Below are 24384 nucleotides of genomic sequence, written 5' to 3' on the forward strand. Positions count from 1 at the left end.
ACCCGCATGGCTGGAGGGGCCTCTGTGGGCAGAGGATCAGGCCCGGGATCTCAGCAGGTTCCTGGGGGCCCAAGTGGGTAGGGGAAACCTGGCCACACTCCCTTTGGATCCTCTGCCCTCCCAATGGTTCCCCAATTTCCCCCTTTGGGCGTGGGATCCCTTCCCCTCCCCCAGCCGCCCCTCAGGGGCGCCAGTCCTGTCCTGCCTCCAGTTCTCCTCCACCTTCACTCCCCCCACGCCCCACGTCCTACCTGGTCGCTGGGGGTTCCTCCCATCCCCTTAGGTGTCCGTGGTCCCCCACTGGTGCCCAGTAGGTGCCCTAGTTGTGAGGAGACGCGAATTCCATGTCCTCCTAGTATGCCATCTTGACTCCGCCCCCAGAACATTTAATTTTGATGAAGTCCAACTTATCTTTTTGTTTTTGTTGCTTGTGTTTTGGTGACATATCTTAGAATCTATTGCTAAATCCACGGTCACAAAGATTTACCCTGATATTTTTTCTAAGAGTTTTATGATTTTGACTTTTACATTTAGGTCTTTGATCAATTTATAGTTAATTTTTGTATATAGTGTGAAGTAAGAGTCCAACTTCATTCTTTTGTATGTGACTATCCTGTTGTTTCAGCAGCATTTATTGAAAAGACTATTCTTTCCCCATTGAATGGTTTTCACGTGCATGTTGAAAATTAATTACCATAGATACATGGGTTTATTTATGGACTTTCAATTTTGTTAATATATGTCTATCCTTATGCCAATACCACAGTCTTGATTACTGTTGCTTTGTAGTAAGGTTTGAAATTGCAAAGTGTGCGTCCTCCAATTTGTTCTGGTTTTCCAAGATTGTATTGGCTATTCAGGGTCCCTTATGTTTCCATACGGATTTTAGTATCAGCTGGTCAATTTCTTGCAAAGAACCAGCTGGTATTCTGATACAGATTGCACTGAATCTATAGATCAATTTGGAGAGTATTGCCATCTTAACAATATTATGTCTTCTAATCCATGAACAAGGGACTTCTAAATCTGTTTATTTAGATGATCTTTAATTTCTTTCAGCAATGTTGTATAGTTTTCAGAGCTTCAGTTTTGTACTTCTTTGGTTAAATTTAACAATGAATACTTCTTTAGAATAAGTATTTCTGATGCATATTTATTCTCAAGTATGGACATACTTACACTAAAAAATTATATCTTGTTTATATGAAATTCAAATTTAACTGATCATTCTGTATTTTATTTGGCAATCCTACCTTAAAAGTGACCAAAACATAGAATGGAGCATATGAGCCTACAGCTGTGAAGGGCATCTGAGTATCCAGAGACTAGAAGAGAAACAAAGAGAATTAGGTCTATATAAAAGCAAATATTTAGCTCATAGGAGGTTATAACAGTTAATTAGCATAATCTATTTTGTCCCTAGAAGTTGTTCTGCTTTAAACTTTACTCTGAAATGTCATGTTGCTTTGAAGAAGAAAGTAAACATTTTGAAAATAAGTGCCATTAACCTGACCTTAAAAAAATATTTTAGTATCAAGCTTCAAGATAGTAAACCCTGAGCTATGTCTGTTACTCTCAGCAATCTCTATTCTCCCAAGAGCAGAAACTTTCAATGCCCATGAAACCTATGTGATATGGGTGTGATGTAGCGATATAGTTACACCCTTGAGCTCTTACTGGAATTGTTTCATGTTTGAGAAATTATTTTTTCAGCCTGATATCTAATAAGAAATAACTCTTTATGTCAAAATTCTGATCTGAGCTTTACCAAAATTAGCATGACAGTGGAAGAGACAACAGCCAGCAAACATGGAATAGTGATGGTCAGAGAAAGAAAATATTCAAAGTACTTATAGGAGAGAGAATGCATTTTTGGAGTAACAAGTGGGTTAACAGCAGGAACTTTTACAGAGTAGATTGGAGAAAATAGAACACCATGCTAGAATCAAATTATAAAAACAGTATCTAAAGTAAACTTGAGGGACTTCCTTGGTGGCTCATTGGTCGACTCCACGCTCCCAGTGCTGGGGGCCTGGGTTCGATCCCTGGTCAGGGAACTAGATCCCACATGCATGCCACAACTAAGAGTTTGTGTGCCACAACTGAGGAGCTCATGTGCCACAACTAAGGAGCCCGCCTGCCGCAACTAAGACCTGGCGCAAACAAATAATAAATAAATAAATAAATAAATTTTAAATATATAAAAAAATAAACCTGCAATATCTGGAGATACAAAGTCTATGATTAATAAGTGCCCTGATACAAAGATACAACATCCCAGGCAGATTAGCCTGGGCCAAGGATATCATGAGACTCACAGAAATGAATCTGTGTACTAGGCAATGTTCTTTAACAAGGAATAAACTGGTCCCTCTACAGAGACTCTTTTCTAAGTCACATTTACTTAAGATTCTTACTAGATCTCTAGAAAAAGAAAGTTGCGTATGGTATAAGCTCCCTATGTGTCGTATACATACTCACATATAATTGAGCCTGTGTTGACTTTACAGAGAATTTAATTATTCATATATTTAGCTTACATGTATGAAAGGGCATGTCCAAGAACAAGAGATTGATACCCGGTTGGGGCCACAGCAGGAAACACTAGGCAGGTAGCAGTTTCTTTTCCATGAGACTCCAGACATTTTGCAGGCTGACATCTTAGCCAGGTTAATCCCTGTCCTGGTGTGCTTCAGGCTAAAAAGAGTAAAATCTTACTGTCAGAACATTGGAGCCATCAACCATGCAAGAGCCCATGGTCTTTGTTCTGAGCTTAAAGAACAGGCATGACTTCTTGTGTGCCTGTTTGCTAACACATGCTTCTATGTGTGGGAGACTCCCATCTGACATTCCTTTAGCTGAAACATACTACCCAGTAGGAGTGTTGTAGAGGAGACCTATAGCTCTCACAAAACTCCAATCATGGGAGGCTACCAATACCCACGACCATAGAATCTAATGTACATGAAAGGACAAATTGGCTTAAGGTAATACACAACATTGATTTTAAAAATATGTTTTCCTCTAACCTATTATTGAGGAATAGGCTAAAGTGGGCTTTTCCATGGGTGACAATGATGCGAAGATGTGAACAACAGGGTGTTATGAATTCAGATTCTGAGATCCCAGTAAAAATACATAACTGGCATAAAGTCACTGCTCAGCCTTCTTGTGTTTTATTTTTCTAAATCAAACTAAGACCATTTCCAAATCTTGACTCACCAATGTGCTGAGAGGTCCTATATTAGTCATTAGTAAGAAGATTCCCTCCCTCCATCTAAGGTCACTTAAGAAACTCAAGAAGCTCAGACAGTCCAGAAAACTTGGGGACAGGCCCTTAGTCTTAAGGACTCTGTAGCCACTAATGTTATGTGCATTTTACAGCCTTCCTGTTCCACTAGAGATGAGTGACTATTGGCATTTCTTCCAAACCTGGGCAAGAGAATTTTTGATGTGTCTCCCAATGCCATGGCAGTGGATTGTTACAGTAATGACCCCTAATGAATCACATCTCCCTATATCTATGCCCTTGAGTTCCCTCCCATGTTGACTCAAGCTTTTGCCATATGACTTGCTTTGGCCATTGGGACATGATGCAAGCTTGAAGAGTGCTTGCACACTGGGGCTTATGCTCTCTTGCCACTGTGGGACCACCATGTGAAGAAGCCCAGGTCATTCTACTGGAGGATGAGACTACCTGGAGCCACGTCAAGCTGTCCCAGCTGAGACCTCCTGGACTCGTACGTTCCCAGTCAACCTGCCAGTTGTCTGCAGTCACATGAGTGACCTCAGGTGCAACCAACAGAACTGCCCAGCTGAACCCAGCCCAAATTCCTGACCCCTAGATTAGTCATGGGGAAATTAAATTTAAAAACTGTTTTTATTAAAGCCACTATGTTTTGAGATGGTCTGTATGGCAGGTGGTTTATAGGAGGGCCCTCTGATTCCAATCTCTGGCATTTATATCCTGCATAATCCCCACACCTTGTGTGTGGAGGGGACCCTCGACTTGCTTCTAGCCAGTGGAATATGGCAAAGGGGAGGGGATTTTGCAGATGTAATTAAGGTCAGTTGATTCTGAGTTAATCAAAAGGGAGGTTATCCTGGGTGACCCTGACTTAATTAAGTGAAAGTCCTTAAGAGAGGGACTGAGTTCTCTCAAGGCCAGAGACTCTTTCTCTATTGGCTTTAAAAAAGCAAGTCATCATGAGTCTTATAGATGCAAGGCAATGAATTCTGCCACAACCTGAATGAATTTGGAAGCAGGCTTTTCCCCATTCAAACCTCCATATAAACATACAGCCCGGCTGACACCTTGATTACAGCCTTGTACTACCGTGAGCAGAGGACCAGCTAAGCCGTACCCAGACTACTGACCCAAAGGAATTGTGAGATAATAAATGTGTGTTGCTTTAAGCCGCTAAATTTGTGGTAATCTGTTACGTAGCAATAGAAAACTAATACAGCTTGTTACTCAGCAATATAGAACCTATACAGCCTCATTACCAGGTATTCAGTCCCTTTGTATCCATAGGCTGACCCTTTGAAAGTTCTGTCAACTTCTAGTGCATAAATCCAATGACTGCCCCAGTATTAGTGCTGGAAGTCCTGGGTCCCAGGAAATCCGTCAGTCCAAAGCAAACCAGGATGGTTAGACACCCTAACACATGATAGGTCACCATCACATGTAGACTGGCCACCCACGTCTTTCCTCTCAAGGGAAGATATAGCTCTTTCTATAGGGATTGTGGCCCACCTCCTTTTTAGCTTCCATCTTCAACTCTCAGCGAGCCATGGACTTCATCCCCTTCATTGAGCCAGAAAGCTGTTATTCCCACAGAGGTGGGAAGTGGAGTAGATAGAGCTATATGTAAGGAGCTCAGGCATTTTGAAGCACAAAAATTCCTGGTTGGGAGTGGAAGAAAGAACTTTATCTAGCAAGTTGAAAGCAGCTAAAAAGCTGGAACGAGGTAATTTTTTTCTTCCATTTCTTTCTTCATAACTCATCTTGTTCAAACAGAATAAGAATTTGAGTAAGAAAGCCAGTGTGAACTGAGATGGGCTCTCGCTGCTACTCATGATTGGCAGGCTGAGACCAGACAACTTCTCTCTTCTGATTCTCACTGAGCCTGGCTCCAAACGAGCTTGGAGCCCTAGCTGGGCAAAGCTGGCAGAGCTTACCAAAACCCCTCCAGCCTTGCAGAGGGGCCCAGAGCATCTCTTCAGGCTCTAGTCCTCCCTGCTGTCCGTTCCAGTCTTGTTCTGACTATATTGCCTCTTATTGGTTTTAGCGTCTTTCTGTCCAGTCCTTTTGCATAGGTGCTTAGGATTGGTCCTTGCTAATTCCTCTGCTGTCCACCAGCCAACCCGAACCTCATACCCAACCCCGGCTTCCAGAGCGCCAGCCTGGACTCTGAGCCCTACACCCGCCATTTATCCAAGAAGGAGTGTTAAGGTATATGGGATAGCGTAATGCTGGCCTCACAAGCAATTAGGAATGTCTGAAGTTCCAACCTAGACCTGGCCCCAAGCTCTATCTCAATTTCTGTGTCCAATCAGCTAAACTGGGGATTTCCTGGGCTGCCTGTATGGCTCCGACACCCTCTCCCATTTCACATTCATCCAAAGGCTCTGACAGCTCTTAGAAGTATGCCAGGGTTATTCTACAAGGCTGACAAATAAGAATTCATGCTGCACAAAATCCAGCTAGATTCATAAAGAGAGGACTTCAAGTGGAAAAACAGAAAACTGACAAGGGTTCTCATCCCCAGTTCTCTGTTATCTGGAAAGGGAGGGTGTGAAAAGATGAGACGCTCCCTTCAGAGTGGGCTGCATGAAGTAGAATTAACTATCTCAATAAAAATATGAGGGCACTTCTTCCCCAATCCCCATCCTATATAAATCTACACAGAAATTGTTTTGTTTGTTCTCAAATGGTCCATCAATTTTAGATATAGGACATGCTCAGGTTTCTGTAGAAAATTTAACTTTTTGTTATCCTTACAAGAGTAGTTATGAAGATGAAGATCTGATAGTCTGTAGATGAATGTTTTCTCAGTCTCTCTTTCAACTAACCCTATAAAATAGTCATCTGTATCAGTAACCTATTGTCACAATAATGCTGCTTGACAGCTTCAGAATCCAGGGGCTTAAAACAGCGATCACTTACTCTTGTTTGCGCATCTGTGGGCTGGCTGAGGGTGGGCTGGTCTAGGTTGAGCATACATCCACATCTGCTTCATGGATCTGTCCTCCTCCTCAGACCACTGGGTTGGCCATTTTCCTCTCATGACAATGGCAGAAGCACAAGAAGAAAGCACAACTGAAAACACAAATGCCTACTAAGGATTAACCTGGAACTGGCACATGGTCACTTTGCCCACATTCCATTGGCCACAGCAAGCCACATGCTCAAACACAACACCCACACTTCTAGTGGGAGCAACTGCAAAGTCACAGGGCAATGGGTGTGACTACAAGGCTACAAAAATCAGAGCTGATAAGTCAGTGTACCAGGACATCTAACAGGGCGCTGTTTCCTATCCTTACTGTATCTCTCACCAAATCAATTCCATCTGGTTTTCCCCTAAGAATACCAATAGCACTCTGAACACATTTGAATTTCTTTCTTTGCCTGCCAAAGTACAGTCTTGCAAAGTGAAGTCTGAGGAGTCTTTTCCTCCTCAGATTCTGGCTTTCCTCAACAGTAAGATTTCTGGAACTCAGTCACTTCCAACTCTTCAATGTATCACTTGGGTGAGTATGAAGGTGGGTACCGCTCATGGAAGACTCATCTGCCCGGCCTCAAATAAAATAAGAGCTTCCAACTTTTCTTGGGGGAAAATATCCTGATTTAAATACTTTTGAATATGTTGTTTTGTCACTTTAAAGATTATGGTTTTTTTGAGTTTTTGATGTATTTTCCTGCGTCAGGATATGTATTTCATTCCTTTGTTTTCCCAGAGACTTAATATGGTTCTGGCCATGTTTTCCTGACTGCAAATCAGGTGCACAGGCTGACAAGGAGAGGGACAACAGGAAGGACTGTTTAAAGCTGGCAGTTACTGCATTTGACATATTGCCTAGTATTGATAATTTGTATTCTTCATATTTCCCCTCACAGGGTATTAAATTTTAATTCAACCCAAGGACCTCTGACTGTCTTCCATAAATAGGGAAAACTCTAGAGTCCTAGGCAACATTTTTATATGCAAAATGAGTCGCTAACTTATCATGCTAATTGTTCCGATGTTTATCCCCCGAAGTCCTAACTGCTCCCTTCACATTTGCACTAAATCTTCCTACCAGCCTATGGCATGCTGGGTGATAAGCAGTATATTTTTTTTTATGAGGTTCCTCTTCCACAAACTGTATCACCTCGGAAGGAAACTTCTACCTCTGTTTGCCAGGATCTCGAGCCAGAAACATCCAATGAAAAAATGTAAGAGGGTCTCAGGAATCAACAGAGGTCAATGTCACTGTTTCTGGGTATCTAGGGCACAATCTAATCCTATAAAAATAAAATCAGAACTCACTGTGTGCCAGGCCCTATGCTAAGTGCTTTGCATACACCATATTAGTGAGTCTTCACGACAGCCCTGTAAGGTAGGTACCATTGCCTCTCAGGATACTGATGAGAAAATTGACCAGCCAAGTCCTTGTATATGTTGACAGAGCCTGGATTTGGACCCAGATGCATCTGACTCCATAGCTTACCTTTAACTTTTAAAGGTAAAAGGGCTCCTTTGCTACTATCTTCACGATGAGGAGGGATTATAATGGGACCCACAACCTCAGATGTGTTACCAAAGTCTACATCTGCTACATATTGTATTGACCCAAGAAGAAGAGATTCTTTAAGAACTATATTTAATTCCTTCTAATCCATCAAAGCAAATCTTGAATTATTTCCCTGTATTTCTTCTGTGTTTCTGTAAGAATGTCATTCCAAGGGCCCCCTCAGTTCTTGGGTATACATATTGAACCCAGGACTCAGATGCCTTCCCTTTAGGCATCTCCAGATTGTGTATCCTAATTTTTCTCCCCAATACACAAAATGTATATAATCGTTCTTCTTCTACACATTTTATTCACTGCCCTGTTTAATAATGAAAATTTCTTGCTTAGAAAGATGACTTTTATGCGAATATTCATAGCAGCCTTATTCATAATAGCAAAAAATTGGAAACAACCCAAATGTCCATCAGCTGGTGAATAGACAAATAAAATGTGGTCTATCAATACAATGGAACACTACTTAGCAATAAGGAGAAATGAAATACTGATAAATGCTACACCATGGGTAAACCTCAAAAACATTATACTAAGTGAAAGAAGCCAGCCACAAAAGAGCACATGTTGTATGATTCCATTTACATGGAATGCGCAGAAAAGGAAAATCTATGGAGACAGAAAACAAATTGGTGACTGTTTGAGGCTGTGGGGTGGGAAGGGGGATTAAGTGTAAAAGAGGTACAAGGGATCTTGTAGTGATAAAAATGTTCTGAAACTGCATTATGGTGATGGCTGCACAACTCAGTACATTTACTAAATATTAATGAATTGTATATTTAAAATCAGTTAGTTTTACCATATGTAAATTATACTTGAATAAAGTTGTTTAAAAAATAATCGATTCATGGAGAGTATTTTCAGTTTCATAAAAAATTGGTCAAACTCTTTGCACAGTAAGCTCCTGAGAGATGAATTTCTTCATCAGTACAATGAAGATAGAAATTTCTAACTCAAAGATAATTACCTGAATATCAAATGAGATAATAAAATGAAAGCGCTTTGAAAAGTGAAAAATGGTTAATAAAGATTCCTTCGATTTAGCAGTGGATGGAAATTATTTCATTCTCTCCTCTAGGTGGTGCTAGAATCTAAAAATGAGCATGCCACTGGTAAAAGCAGCTGCTTTACACAAAATTACCTTTCCCTATGAGGTTACATCCCTAAAGGGAGTTTATAGTCCAACTGTCCTTCAGTCCAGAGCCTGCTCATGAATTAATCTTAGGATAATAGACATCCAACTTCAGTGCCAGCCTTCTAGCCTCTCACAAATTGTCAATTGCACATTCCATGTGTTGTATGGTCCCCTCTTTGTCCTGGGGGATTATCCCTCAGACTAAACCACATTCATCTTCCATTTCTCTCCATCTTCATGGAAACTTTAGTTTCCAACATATTGATAATTGTATACTTCTCTTCCGTTGCATTTTCAATACTCTCAATTGCTTTTAGTGTTTAGTTTAATTGGGAACGAGGGTCAATTCATCAAACCATTTGTAAAATGCCTCAAAAATAAACCCAAGCCTAGCAAATGTGGCCACATCAATGAAGAAATGCCACAGAAGGGCCCCTTCTTGCTGGCGCCATGTGTTGGTAGAAGGAACAGCTGGTGTGCTGTTACTTTGCTGTGTGCCATGTAGCTTTAGACATATGAAAATTAAGGCTTCGAAAGTTGTAAGATGAGCTTCTGTCTCATGTTCAGGACTTCGATCTGAGGCAGCCCCCTATCTCCCTTCCTCTCTTTCGAAAGAAAAAGAAGTGTTTTTAGATTATTGTTTTGCTCTTCATCTGATGGTTTCTAAAAGCATTTGGTTCAAGTAGGAGAGCCAAGAGCCCAGGGTGCAAGGCACATGGGCCCCGCTGTGCAACAAGGACACTCAGGGCCATTATCTGAGGCCCTGAGCTCCTGCAGGACCACTTAACTCAGTTCCAAAGGGCGCCCAGGGCTGGTCTTTCAAGAGAGCATGAAAGCCGAAGCTTGTGCCCCATGATGTGTCTTGCAAAAGGAAGAATACAGAAGCAGCACGAGAACATTCGCACAGGAGTTGTGCAAACAGACAGCTCATTATTGAGAATTCTTTGCTGGTGAAAATGCTTTCCCGCAAGGGGAAGGGTTTGAAAAACGACTCTTGCCTCCTGGAGCCTGCTCTTGGGTGGAAACAAACCAGCTTTGAAAACACAATACCATAAAAGCTTTAAAAATTGGTATTTAAGGAGCATGGAAATAGCCCACGAGAAATTAATGCGAAATCAATTCAGGCACACAGTTTACATCTGCTGCGTTACCCAGAATGGCTCTCTTCTATAACTGGAAATCTATGGACCTAAATCTGGGATGACTGGAAGGAGATTTATGTCTTCTGAGATGTAGCTGCACAACCTGTCACCAGGAGGGAAAATCTGTAACCCTTTAGGGCCAGCAGAAGCTGGGGCCCTATTGTTAGAAAACGCACATTTAAAATCAACACCCAACGAAGTAAGTGCTGTTCACAGGTCTAGGCCTTTAAACCTGGCCCTCTGCCCGAACGGGCAGTCTTTCCACACCCAGGAGGCTTTGTCTTTCCTAAATATAGTTCCTAGCAAACAATGAGCTGCTCGTGGTTTGAAGGTTGACAGTGACTGCCCAGAAGAGACACGGCCAAGCTCGTTGCTGTGCTGGAGCTGGGAACCCGGCTCCTCATGGGATCGGTGAGCAAACCCAGGGTCTGCTGTGGGCCTTCCTCGTGAAGTTTTCCCATCCCCACCCCTTGTCATGATGTTGATTTTTTAGTTCATCCAAACCATCGTGAGTTAGCTATGCACAAAGCACCTTTCAATTTCCAAGTTTGGAAATTACTTATAATCAAAGAGACGGAGAGGGAACATCAGAGGAGTGGGAGGCGAACGGGAAAAGGATGGTCTTGGGAAGTCACTGGAGTTTCAAGAAAGGGGAGTTTCAAGGAAGAGAAAGTTGGTAAGAGTGTCAAATGCCACAGAGAAGATGGGCAAGATAAGGACTCTCCATGCCCATGAGGCCGGACCTTTAGGAGGGCACGGTTCACCTGGGGGAGCATTTCACGACATGGGAGGGGAAGCCAAAGGTTGAGTGGATGCAGATGAGCAGGCAGTAGGTGTTGGCCCTGCCGCCGCCTCCTGTGAAGGGAAATGGGAGGAGTTTGCCATTAAATAGGAAAGAGAATTTTTTCACACTGCAAGGACTTTTAGACATGGCATGCCTCTATCCAGTGCTGAAATGACAGCCTAGGAACTCTGATCTCGCCATCCTTCTTTGAATGGCTCATGGTAGGGTTTCAATAAATATTTGTGGAAGGAAGCAAATCTGCACTCTCAGAACTGCCTATATGCAGGTTGTTGAAAGCAGAATTTTTTTAAAAAGTCATATTGAAAGATTTCCACTCCTTTGTTTTTTAAGATTTTGCCCTTCTTAATTGTGTGACCTTGGACAAGTAACTTAACTTCTCTAGCCCTCAATTTCCTCACGTATAAAAGTGGAAAAGTGCATGGCTCCTGCATAAGAGCGCACGGCTCAGAGTAAGGAGATTATACTTTCTCCTTCTCCTTATTATTATTATTCTCTTCATAACTGTTTGTCATCCTGGGAGCAATGGGAGGCATGTGACATCTGTACTACATATCCAAAGAACTCACAGAATATTTTTGCATGAGGGGAAAGGTTTGATAAACAGCTCTTGCCTCCTGAAGCCCTCCCTCGGTGGAAACAGAATTGCTTTTAAAATGCAATACCGTAGGGCTTGCCTGGTGGCGCAGTGGTTGAGAATCTGCCTGCCAATGCAGGGGACACGGGTTCGAGCCCTGGTCTGGGAAGATCCCACATGCCGCGGAGCAACTGGGCCCGTGAGCCACAACTACTGAGCCTGCGCATCTGGAGCCTGTGCTCCGCAACAAGAGAGGCCACGATAGTGAGAGGCCCGCGCACCGCGATGAAGAGTGGCCCCCGCTTGCCACAACTAGAAGAAAGCCCTCGCACAGTAACGAAGACCCAACACAGCCATAAATAAATAAATTAATTAATTTTAAAAAAATGCAATACCGTAGAAGCCCTTTTAAAAAATATTAATACGATTTCAAAAACGTTCTTAAGAAATTAAAAAAGTCAACATCAAGAATAAATCCTAATATAAACTACAGACTTTGGGTGATTATGACGTGTCCATGTAGGTTCATCAGTTATAACCAATATCCCTCTCTGGTGGGAGCATTAATAATTTGTGGGGACAGGGGGTCTCTGGAAAGTCTTTGTATCTTCTGCTCAAGTTTGCTGTGAATCTAAAACTTCTCTAAAAATATAGTCTTTTCTAAAAATTGAAGTATAATTGATTTATAATGTGTTAGTTTCAGGTATACAGCAAAGTGATTCAGTTTTATATATTTATATACATATATTCTTCTTCAGATTCTTTTCCATCAAAGGTTATTATAAGGTTCTTTTCCATTAAAGGTTATTATAACCTTTTCCATCAAAGGTTATTATTATTATAAAGGTCCCTGTGCTGTGCAGTAGGTCCTTGTTGTTTATCCATCTTATATACAGTAGTGTGTATCTGTTCATCCCAAACTCCTAATTTGGGATTAACAGATCCCCCTTTCCCTTTTGGTAACTAGAAGTTTGTTTTCTATGTCTGTGAGTCTATCTCTGTTTTGTAAATAAGTTCATTTGTATCATTTTTTTAAATTCCACATATAAGTGATATCATATGGTATTTGTCTTTCTCTGTCTGGCTTCCTTCATTTAGTATGATAATCTCTAGGTCCATCCACGTTGCTGCAAACGACTTTATTTCATTCTTTTTTATGTCTAAAACAATAATCTTTAAAGAAGTCTGAAGCAATTCTCTATCTAATCGTGTTTGTAAAAGAAAGGAACCACTGCATCATGCCAGGACGATGGCAGGGCAGCTGTGCCAGGGCAGCTGTGGCTCTGGGCAGTTGGGGAGGGGGAGATAGCCTCTGTGTTCTGTGAAAGGCAGCCAGAGGAAGGGACTAGGATGGGTACAAGCCCAAGACTGGACTCTGACAGCACCTCGTGAGCTAAATTCTGTAGATCTTCCTGCATAGCTAGGGTACAGGTGAACTCCTGGGGGAAGCCTCCAGGTTGGACTCAGGTTACAGGGAGCGCCCAGTACTCTTGCCCATGACCGTAATGAGGTGAACTGTGGGGTTTTCTAGAAAACACCCTAAAATGAGACAGAGTAGCAATCTTATAGAAGAATTCTGTTGATGGCAGAGGCAGGGGTGCTAAGAAGTGACTGCCCTGCCTTGGTAATCAAGCAGGCCTGCTTTGAAATCTTGGCCTCATCACATGGTTGACTGACCTTAGGCAAGTTACCTAACTTCTGACCTTCAGCTCCTCATATGTCGAATGGGGATAGTAATAGGACCCGATTCAGAGGGCTGATGTCAGGCTCTGGGGAGACAGTGTGAATATAAGGCACTTTACAGTACTCAGTGAACAATGGCCAACTTTTTTTTTTAAATCAGTGAATCTAACTCTTACCACCCTCTGCTTTTGTCCTTCATGGAAAACAAACAAACAAACACATTTCTACATGTTACTTCCAATTCCTGTTATTTCATTAGCTTTGAGGGAAGATTTCCTAGTGCAGATTTCCTTCCTTGTTCCTACAAAGATCCAGGATTGAATTGGGGAGGGGTTAGTGATAAAAGTGTTTTTCTTCTTTTTAAAGGTCAGAACCTAAGTTCATGTTTTCATACTGGTTTCTCTCTGACTCATCCTCGTGCCTGAAGCAAACTGTATATTTCCTGTCTCATTTTCTTTGCCAGAAAAATGGACTTTATTTAATCTTTTCTCTCCCTGCCTTTCAGTACAACCTTACCGTTTGGGGACAGTCTATAACCTGCATTTGAATGTTTTGTTTCCAGTTTCCTCTTCCAGGAGATGTTTTAGATTCCTTTCCAACAATAAGAAATGGGGCAAGTATTTCTCCAGTGGTATCATAGAGAACAATACCAGAGAGCTGTGGTTCTCACCTTGGGGTGATTTTGCACCCAAGAGACATTTGTCATTGTCTGAACACATTTTTTGGTTGTCACAACTGGGGGCCCCAGATCCTACTGGATTTCATGGGTGGAGGCCAGGGTTGCTGCTAAACGTCCTACAATGCACAGGACAGCACCTCCACAACAAAGAATCATCTGGCCCAAATGCCAACAGTGCCATAGTTAACAAACCCTGCTATAAGGAGTCTCGATATGTTAACTTTTCTCATTTACTTGTTCTTTTTACATTTTTGTCCTTGGTCTCAGTTTTCTTTATCCCCCCGAATCCAACTTCTTTCCCTCTCTGCTTTCTCCCTCTTACCACTAAGTCTTTTTTCATTCTCTCTTTCTATCTTCTTCCCTGACGTCGTTTAGTGTTTGATGACCCTCCAAAGTTCCTAGTCCTTGAAAAATATTCATGAATTTGCTTTTCCAGCTTGGTCACTAATTCACCATGTGCCCTTGGGCCAGTCATTTCACTGGCCAGTCATTTCTCCTCTCTGGGCCTCAGCTTCCTCCGTGTACATGGACACAGGACTGAATGACCTCTAAGACTCCAATCTGTGACTGACAATTGTCAGGAGAATTCAAATGCCTAGCACTCTTACAAGAAAGTCTTAGTGTGAGAGAGGGCCCCTATAAAAAAAAAAAAACACTGAGTTTATTGGTATATAGTGAGAAAGAAAAATGTGTTTATGTGGGTGTGTGAATATATGGACATTCAATCTTGTGAAGGCAATTAGGGGTAAGATAAAATTTATGGGAAAATTAAATGAGCTAAAAAGATAGATTGCAGCATTATTTGTAATAATAAAAAGTTGTAAACAATATAAATAACCAACAATTGTGGATTGAGACAAAAAAATATGGTATATTTATATGATGAAATACCATGCAGCTATTAATAATAATTATTAGGAAGTTTTTAACAACGTGGAAAATACTGTAATGCAGGTTACAAAATCATATATACTTTATACTCATATTTAGTGAAAGTATTTTCTAGAATGAACTTTTTAAATTAAATTATTTTGTCTTTTCCTACTTCAAAGGTAACACATGCTTATTTTAAATAATTTTGAAAACTCAGATAAGACAAAAGGAAAAAATTGTCTACAGTTTGACCACCAGAGTTAACCTCTGAGACATCTTTCCAGTCTTTTTTTCATTCTATTTTTAAAATAATAGTAGGGTTATACTGTTTTTATGACCTGCATTTCCTTTCCTTGTCATTACATAGTCTTCTGCAAAGGCATTTATTTAAGGTGCATAGTACTCCTTTGTATCTGTACTGGATCTAATTGAGGGAAAGTAAGTAAACTTTTAAAAAATGAAGAGTGCCAATTCACAGCCAGGGACCTGGTGGACCTGAATGATTGATGTTTCTCTTCATGACTAAATCAATGGAATTTCCATCAAGTGACAGCTTGAGCAGTGTTGGGCTTGTTAACTCCTATCACCCAATCATCAAATAGCAAGTTGGGTGGGGATCATGGAAGTCATTTAGGGCAACCCCTTCCCCTCCCTCTCCCCACATCCCCACTAGATGTTTGACTAAGGTCCTAACCCTCCAACTAACCTATGACCTGGTGTACTTGGTTTGATCAGCCAGACCGGGAGAACCATCTGTGTGACCCTCCGCTCTCCTCCAGTCTCCCTCCCGGCTCCATCTCCACTTCATCTCGTTGAAATGATGGGGTTGCTGTTTCCCAACCCTTTCTCCCAGGAAGGGGGTGGGGCCTCAGGGCCTTGTTTGTCATCGAGTTCCCATAACACAGGCTCAGTCTCAGACGCTCTTCCCTCTGTGATTCACTGCCAAGTCTGCATTCTGCTTGCCTGTCTGGGGATGTTATGACATCAGATTTATCTGGTTAAAGGGGGGAAAAAGTGCTTACCGGCTCATTTTTTCACCGCGGGCACTCTGAAAATCTTCTAAAGTTCACACAGCCTCACCAGCAGGATCAAAGCTTCAAAAGGCCCTCAGTGACATTGCCCTGGTCAAGGCCGCCTGGCCTGATGAAATTCCAAAGAAGACAAAACTGCTTTGTTCCAGAAACTCCTCCCTCTGTGTCCATATCCCATTTCAGATCCCGTTTCCCAGTGCCTTCCCAGCAGGCAGAAAGTAGCTGACAAATGGATTTTCCCATATCCTTCGGGGATTCAACACACTGGCAGTTGTAAAGAGAGCTACAGTGGGGCTTAATCCAAAGATGTGACTGGGCTACTATGGGACCTCAGGTGTCTCCGGGGGGCTGTTTGATCAAGAGACGCGTATAAGGCTTTCACCACGGGCTGTACCCCCTTCACTCACATCTGAAGGGTTGGGGTAGGGGAAAGCAAAATTCAGGAAGCCCCACAGTGTGCCAGGCATGGTACCAAGTGCTTTCCGTTGGTTTCCACATTTATTCCTCACAGCACTGTGCACTGCACATTGTTAATCTAATTTTAACCTAGAAGAACAGAGACTTCAAGAGGTGACGTCATTGGCAGAAGGGGCAGTCAGGATTTGAACTCAGGGCTGTTGATTCTAATGTTACATCATAATGTTGCCTCCCCATAAGATTAGAACCTGTATACTTTCAAAGAAAAACAGAATTCCTGAGCCCTAAATTAGCGTGCTTCTGTGCTCCAACTTATAGGTTAATACATTGTCTTTGTACACTGTAAACTTCCCTAACTGAGCCCTTTTGCTCCAGACATCAGGCACGCTGTAGGTTCTAAGAACAAGAAAAGGGGCTTCCCTGGTGGTCCAGTGGTAAAGAAGCCACCTTCCAATGCAGGGGATGCAGGTTTGATCCCTGGTCAGGGAACTAAGATCCCACGTGCCACGGGTCAACTAAGCCCACACGCCACAACTACTGAGCTCACGCGCCTCAACTAGAGCCCACATGCTGCAAACTACAGAGCCCACGCGCTCTGGAGCCTGTGCGCCACAACTAGAGAGAGAAAACCCGCATGCCACAACTAGAGAGAAGCCCGTGCCCCGCAACAAAAGATCCTGCATGCCTCAATGAAGATCCCGCGTGCCGCAACTAAGACGTGACACAGACAAAAAAAAAAAAAAAAAAAAATTTAAAAATTAGAAGAAATAGGGCTTGCCTGGTGGCGCAGTGGTTGAGAATCTGCCTGCCAATGCAGGGGACACGGGTTCGAGCCCTGGTCTGGGAAGATCCCACATGCCGTGGAGCAACTGGGCCCATGAGCCACAATTACTGAGCCTGCGCGTCTGGAGCCTGTGCTCCGCAACAAGAGAGGCCGCGATAGTGAGAGGCCCGCACACGGCGATGAGGAGTGGCCCCCACTTGCCGCAACTAGAGAAAGCCCTCACACAGAAACGAAGATCCAACACAGCCATAAATAAATAAATAAATAAATAAATAAATAAATAAATAAAAAGATCTTCAAAAAAAAAATTAGAAGAAATAAAATAAAACAAAGGACAAGAAAAGTCTCCAATTCACTTGTAGTGACTCTAATTATTGCCTCTCCTGCCTCCCTTGTCCCTTTGCAATTGCTTCCCCAGAGTCACAAAAGTGAGCCACAGAGGACCCGGAGCAGTGGTTCACAAAGTGTGGTCCTCGGACCAACAACATCAGCAATTCCTGGGAATTTGCTAGGAAGGCAGTTTCTGGGACCCCACTCCAGGTTTGAATCAGAAATTCCAAGGGTGGGGCCCACAATCTCTATTTTAACAAGCCCTCCAGATGATTCTGACGTGCTATAGCTTGAGAACCACTGACCTAGAGAATGTGATTAGCATACATCTTTGACTGCACCCCACATCCAGTCAGCTGCTAAGCTCTGTGAATGCTGCCTCCGCCTCCTAGTTTGTCTGCTTTGTCCTAGTTCGGGCCCAGTTAACTCCCGCCTGCACCGCGGCAGTGCCTCCCAGGAATCTCCCCTCTCGTCCCTCACTTACTGCTAGTCCATGCCACCCTCTGATACTGCGTTATCTCTCTGCTATGAAGATGTCATGTGGCCACTGGAATAAAATCCAAATTCCTTAGTGTGTGGCTACTGGGATAAAATCCAAATTCCTTAGCTTGATATTCCAGATCCTCCAAAATAGGCATCAGACTTTTCTTTTTGATCTTATTTCCTACTTGTCCTTCCCTTTATGCATCCTAGACCCAAGCTGTGCAAAACGACTCACTGTTTGCTACAGATTCATACTTCCTCCCCTCTGTGCCTTTGCTTATGTTATTCCCTCTGCCTGGAATCGCCTCCCACTCATCCCCACATAGCTGTTAAGGGTTAGCTCAAATGTCATCTCCTCCATGAAGTCTTTCTTCATCCTTCTAACTACTTTCTATTCTTTAAAAAAAATAAATAAATTTGAAGTAATTTATTTAATTTCCTATAGAATTAGGTTAGAATTTTGTCTTTTTGCATTTTTAAAATTTTTAAATTGAAGTATGATTGACCTACAACACTATGTTAGTTCCAGGTGTACAACATAGTGATTCGATATTTCTATACATTACAAAATCTTCCTTCCTTTTCTTGAAATCGTAGAATTTATCTTTACTTCTCTTATGGCGCTGATTAAATTATACTGTATGCCTCTTTGTGAGCATATTTTATCTCCCTCCTAGGTAGTAAGAGGACAGAGTTGTGCCTTTTTTCATCTTTGCACTTCCTACAGCAACCAGCACAGTGACAGAGCTTAATACATGGCTGTTGAACGGATGAATGAGTGAATGAGTGAATGTTGGATCCACATAAGTAAAACTGAAAGATTTTTCATCCTTTATTCTAAATATGCCTGTCAAAATCAATGATATTATTATTGCTGTTTTCTAACAGTGTCCATTTTACCTCCTCTCAAAACTGGACCAGTTAGAAAGAATAGATTATAGCACAAAGTTTTCAGGGATGATAGTGTGGGTAGAAACAGATTGTTCCCATAATATCTGTGGCTTGAGTAACAATATAGGAGAATGAAATGACAATTTTGTTGCTAACCTTCACCTTGAGCTGCATAATGGACAGCCAAGCCCCAGCAGGTTCTCCTGCTAAGCAAAATAAGAATAAAGCAGTGGGCTTCCCTGGTGGCGCAGTGGTTGAGAATCCGCCTGCCAATGCAGGGGACACGGGTTCGAGCCCTGGTCTGGGAAGATCCCACATGCCGCGGAGCAACTGGGCCCGTGAGCCACAACTACTGAGCCTGCGTGTCTGGAGCCTGTGCTCCACAACAAGAGAGGCCGTGACAGTGAGAGGCCCACGCACAGCGATGAAGAGTGGCCCCCGCTTGCCACAACTAGAGAAAGCCCTCGCACAGAAACAAAGACCCAACACAGCCATAAATAAATAAATAAATAAATTTAAAAAAAAAAAAAAAAGAATAAAGCAGAAATGATTCTCAAGGAAGCAATTGCTGGAACCTCAAAAGTCCCCAGCCAGAGTTGCTGGTCTGACTTCATTCCAAAGTTGGGAAAGAGATTTTCTGCTCAGACAAAATTAGTTAGGTAGGTTGTGCAATACTCTGCTCCATCTTGACGACACCACTCATGGAAAACCTTCTTCTACGTGGGCTGAAAGAGGTGACCAAGGGCAATTTTTCAGGCCCTCAGCCCTGGGGCACCAGCAAGAGTGTGTTAAGCACTGAACAAAACCCACAGCAGAAAACATAACTCTGGGTCCCTGGCTTTACGGTTCAGTGGGAGGGCCTGTGGCTGTGAAGAAGCAGAAGTGTCTAGTGTTCTTTAAGGACAGGCATGATTTTGATGGGTTTTAAGTTCTCCTGAAAATCCAAGCATTAGAGATGCAATCCCTCCTTTCAACAGCTCCGGGCTTCTAGTTCTGTGTGGTACTTGACTTGCATCTTCTCTCTGACTCAACAATTGTCTTTTCTTGGAAAAGACTTTGTCATCTTTCTAGCCTCACTTCAAGAAGGCAGTGGGCCCTTTCTCTCCAACCTGCACTTGGGCAGAAAGAAGAGTTAGGAAATGACACAACATCACAGAGTCGTGCCTGGCTGTCATGGTTCCACTTGAAGGCAAGTGGCCCCTTCTGCTTCCACCTCACTAAGCAGGATGGCTCCCCAGCCACGAGGGGCTCTTTTTGGCTCACGTCTCAGCCCTGGGACTTTTCTATCGTGTGTGGGGGCTTTGAGAGATGAGCCTCTGGGTGATCTTCCACGGTTCTTGCTTTGTCGTCTCCTGCGTGAAGATTCTTCTAAGAAGCAGGCAAACTTCCTAGGCCCCATATTCATTTTGTGCCTATTGGTGAGAGTCTATCCCGTGAATGTTTTGAGTGCCTGGACACTTGTTTTTAGCAGAATGCTCAATAGTCCCCCCCTGTATCTCAAGATGAATTCCTAGGTGGGCTGACCGCATCGGAGCTGGTGTCCCTGTGAGGCAGTCTTCCGGCAGTGTCAAAAAGCGCTCTTGTAGAGGAATGAATGTTTCATGACATGGAAAGGCCATCGCCATATGTTAAACATAAAATACAGGTTATAAAGTAATGAACATTGTAACATGTATACTCACACACAAATATGTGTAAAAAGGACAGATATTAAGTATTAACAGTAGTTATCTCTAGTAATGGGACGGGTTTTTCTCTTTTCTTTGTTTTCCTAATTTTTTACAATGAACAGATTTTATTTTGGTGATAAGAAAAGAGAAGCAAAAGTATTTTCAATTTTCTGGGACTTCCCTGGTGGTCCAGTGGGTAAGACTCCGTGCTCCCAATGCAGGGGACCCGAGTTCCATCCCTGGTCAGTGAACTAGGTCCCACGTGCATGCCACAACTAAGAGTCCGCATGCCACAGCTAAGAAGTCCACATGCTGCAACTAAAAATTCCACATGCTACAACTAAAAAGTCCGCGTGCCGCAACTAAAGATCCTGCGTGCCACAACGAAGACCTGGTGCAGCCAAAATAAATAAATAAATAAATATTAAAAAAATATTTCAGTTTTCTAAACAAATAAGTCCTTGGTGGAAAGAAGTTTGCAAGAGGACCTCTGTTAGTACCTCTAGGGGTTCAGATATACAGCACAGTGCTCTGATCTTAGCAATATGGGGCAAGTGAGCAGGGGCTGCTGGGACTTTGCAAAAGCTCAACCGCTGAGGCAGGCGACACCCAGACTCCATCCCATTCCAGCCATGGCTGACACCAAAGGAGCCAGCCAGGCAGCAGGAAATCCTCCGGAGTCTGGCAGGTAGGCTTTCTGACTCAATCAGATTTGGCAACTGAAACCACAGGGCAGGAGCGGCAGTGGCCCCCACTCTGAGGAATGGGGGGCGCACCTGAGGAGCTGACAAGAGGTCCCCTACTTTCTCTCAGCCCTCTCCTTATTGTGCAGAGTGAGTTCTGTACAGATTTCAGCAAAGCTCTTAAGCATTAATGCCCCCTAAATACTATGCCCATTTAGTAAACACCCAGTTTTAGACAAATTGCTTGTTTTCCAAGGTCTGAATAGATTAAGTGCTGGAATTTTGAAAGATGCTATTTACCTGGGCTTTTTGGGAAAGTTCACATTAATTGTGCTCCCTGCTCCTTTCATTTCCTTTCCTGCCTCCTGTTTCCACCTTGACGTGCTAAAGGGGTCGACCATGCTCATGTCTCTATTAACTACCACACGGAAAGGCCATCATCAGCGTGGCCCTGGTGCACATCTTAATCAGGGGCAAAGAGCCCTGAACACATTGCATCCTTGAGAACTGCCTTGTGTGGCAGCATCGGGGGTCTCCACGCCCTGAATCTGGGATTGGCCAGGCTAGAGCAGAGCAAGACCCGTTACTCCTGGTACTGCTGTCCTCCACCTTGTGTAATTCCTCAGCTACTCTTCATCTTGCAGTCTCTTCGCTGTGCAGATGGATATACCAAGGGAAATGTGTTGATGGGGTACTGGTTCTCTTGCTGAAGCTCATGTTTCCTAGACTGCTACGCAATCTGTTTAAAGCTTGAGGCTGAACACATCGTCATTTAGCATAAACTTAAAAATTTTTAACACCAGAACACTTTTTAGCTCCTCCTTTCCTTATGTGTACTCTCCCCAATGAAGACTACTTGTTTATAGTCCCAGGGCAAAATCCTTGGGATGTGGGGATACACTGGGACAGCTCCCAAGCCTCCTTTAAAATCTACAGATTCTAAGTCAGATCTCAGAGGTTTGTAAGGAAATAATAATAGGAATAAAATATAGAGTTATTTTCGCAAGTATTTTTATTAATAGTGAATCTGAATAGATGGCTAGAAGTCATATCTAAGATGTATGTGGGTAAGAATTTGAGACTTTGGTTCCACAGCTTAAGTCTAATAAAACTATAACCCATGGCATTTTTTTAAGAAGTATTGAATCTCCTCTCCTGATGGCTGAAACTCTGTGGTCCTGGACAAATGTTCCCATCTCTCCTAAACCACTGAAAATCTTATTACAAATAATTTAAATGACATAAGCCTTCTATCCTCCCTGAGAGAGATTTCATAATATCCTGAAAGAAAAATGTGACTTTAAGAGATGAGACTAGTATGATCTCAACTACTTTTAAAAAGATATTCCTAAAAGCTTCTGCACAGCAAAGGAAACCATCAACAAAATGAAATGGCAACCTACTGAATGGGGGAAAATATTTGCAAGTCATATATCTGATAAGGGGCTAATATCCAAAATATATGAAGAACTCATGAATTGCAAAAAAAAACCTGATTTTAACATGGACAGAGGATCTGACTAGATTTCTCCTAAGAAGACATACAGATGACCAATAAGTGTATAAGAAGATGCTCAACATCACTAATCATCAGGGAAATACAAATCAAAATTTCAATGAGCTATCACCTCACACCTATCAGAATGGCTATTATCAAAAAGACAACTAATAATAAATGTTGGCAAGGATGTTGGGAAAAGGGAACCCTTGTGCATTGTTGGGAGGAAGGTAAACTGGTGCAGCCACTATGGAAAACAATGTGGAGGTTCCTCAAAAAATTAAAAAGAGAACTACCATATGACTCAGCAATTCCACTTCTGGGTATTTATCCAAAGAAAATGCAAACACTAATTTGAAAAGATATATGGGGCTTCCCTGGTGGTGCAGTGGTTGAGAATCCACCTGCCAGTGCAGGGGACATGGGTCTGAGCCCTGGTCTGGGAAGATCCCACATGCTGCGGAGCAACTAAGCCTGTGCATCACAACTACTGAGCCTGCGCTCTACAGCCCATGAGCCACAGCTACTAAAGCCCACATGCCACAACTACTGAAGCCCACATGCCACAACTACTGAAGCCCACACGCCTAGAGCCCGTGCTCCGCAACAAGAGAAGCCACTGTGATGAGAAGCCCGCGCCACAACAAAGAGTAGCCCCAGCTCACCGCAACTAGAGAAAGCCCATGCGCAGCAACGAAGACCCAACACAGCCAAAAATAAATAAATAAATAAATTTATAATGTGACAAATTAAATGTGACAAATACATGTAAGCATACCTAATAGCTGCAACTTGCCTTAATAAAATGGGTTTAAAAGAAAAATAACAGAAAAGATATATGCACCTAATGTTCATTGCAGCATGTTTTCAATAGCCAAGATATGGATGCCTCTTAATGATGAATGGATAAAGATGTGGTACATGTATACAAGGAATACTATTAAGCCAAAGGAGAATGAAATCTTGCCTTTTGCAACAACATGGATGATCCTTGAAGGCGTTATGCTAAGTGAAAAAGTCAGACAGAGAAAGACAAATACTATATCATCTCACTTATACATGGAATCTAATAAAACAAACAAACAAAACAAAACAAAACCCACCACCACCAGCAAAAAACCAAGCTCATGGATAGAACAGATTGGTGGTTGCCAGAGGTGGAGATGGGCAAAATGATTGAAAGGGAGTCAAAAGGTACAAACTTCCAGTCATAAAATAATTAAGTCATGGGGATGTAATACAGCGTGGTGACAATAGTTAACAATAGTGTAGTGCGCATTTGAAAGTTGCTAAGAGAGTAGATATTGAAAGTCCTCATCACAAGAAAAAAATTTTTGTAACTATGTATGGTGACGAATATTAACTAGACTTATTGTGGTGATCATTTCACAATACATACAAATATTGAATCATTATGTTGTACGCCTGAAACTAGTATAATGTTAAATGTCAATTATACCTCAATATAAAAAAAGATATTACAGTGCAAAGCAAAAAGTCTCTAGAAAATGTGCTAAAATGAAATATTTCGGTAGTGAAGTTAGGGGTGATTATTCACTCCCTTTGTTTTCAACAGTGAGTATGCTTGACTTTTATGATCAGGAAGAAAATTAACCATTTAAGAAAGGAAAGTTGAATGCTAAGCCACAATTATTATGTGGCTCATAGAATCAGCTTGATTTTAATCTGCAGCTGGGTCCTTTTTGACTCTTGTCTCACTTAACTGTTTGGCCAACAGATCTTTGAGGTTACACAACTGCCTGGGTCCTGTTTAAGAGAAATATATTTTTTCAGCTACAAAAGAAAATTCCAAGTTGTCAGGGGGGCCAAGCTCATAAAAAGAAAGCTTTTGAGAAAGAAGCTGTTTTCCACCCTTCGTGCATTCCACCCCATGACCAGCACTGTGTTAATGACA

General features: G+C 42.3%; 1 long non-coding RNA gene across 1 annotated transcript; it reads right to left on the minus strand.

Annotated features, from left to right (window-relative positions):
* Window positions 1–31: 31 nt before the first annotated feature.
* Window positions 32–20709, minus strand: LOC309629802. Its single transcript, XR_014245224.1, has 3 exons — window positions 15389–20709; window positions 6170–6322; window positions 32–2697 (listed from the first exon to the last, which is right to left on the minus strand). It is a non-coding gene; the product is annotated as an uncharacterized lncRNA (long non-coding RNA).
* Window positions 20710–24384: the final 3675 nt, after the last annotated feature.

Source organism: Balaenoptera borealis (genome assembly GCF_965194805.1).
Source record: "Balaenoptera borealis genome assembly, chromosome: 5".
NCBI classification, from domain to species: Eukaryota; Metazoa; Chordata; class Mammalia; order Artiodactyla; family Balaenopteridae; genus Balaenoptera; species Balaenoptera borealis.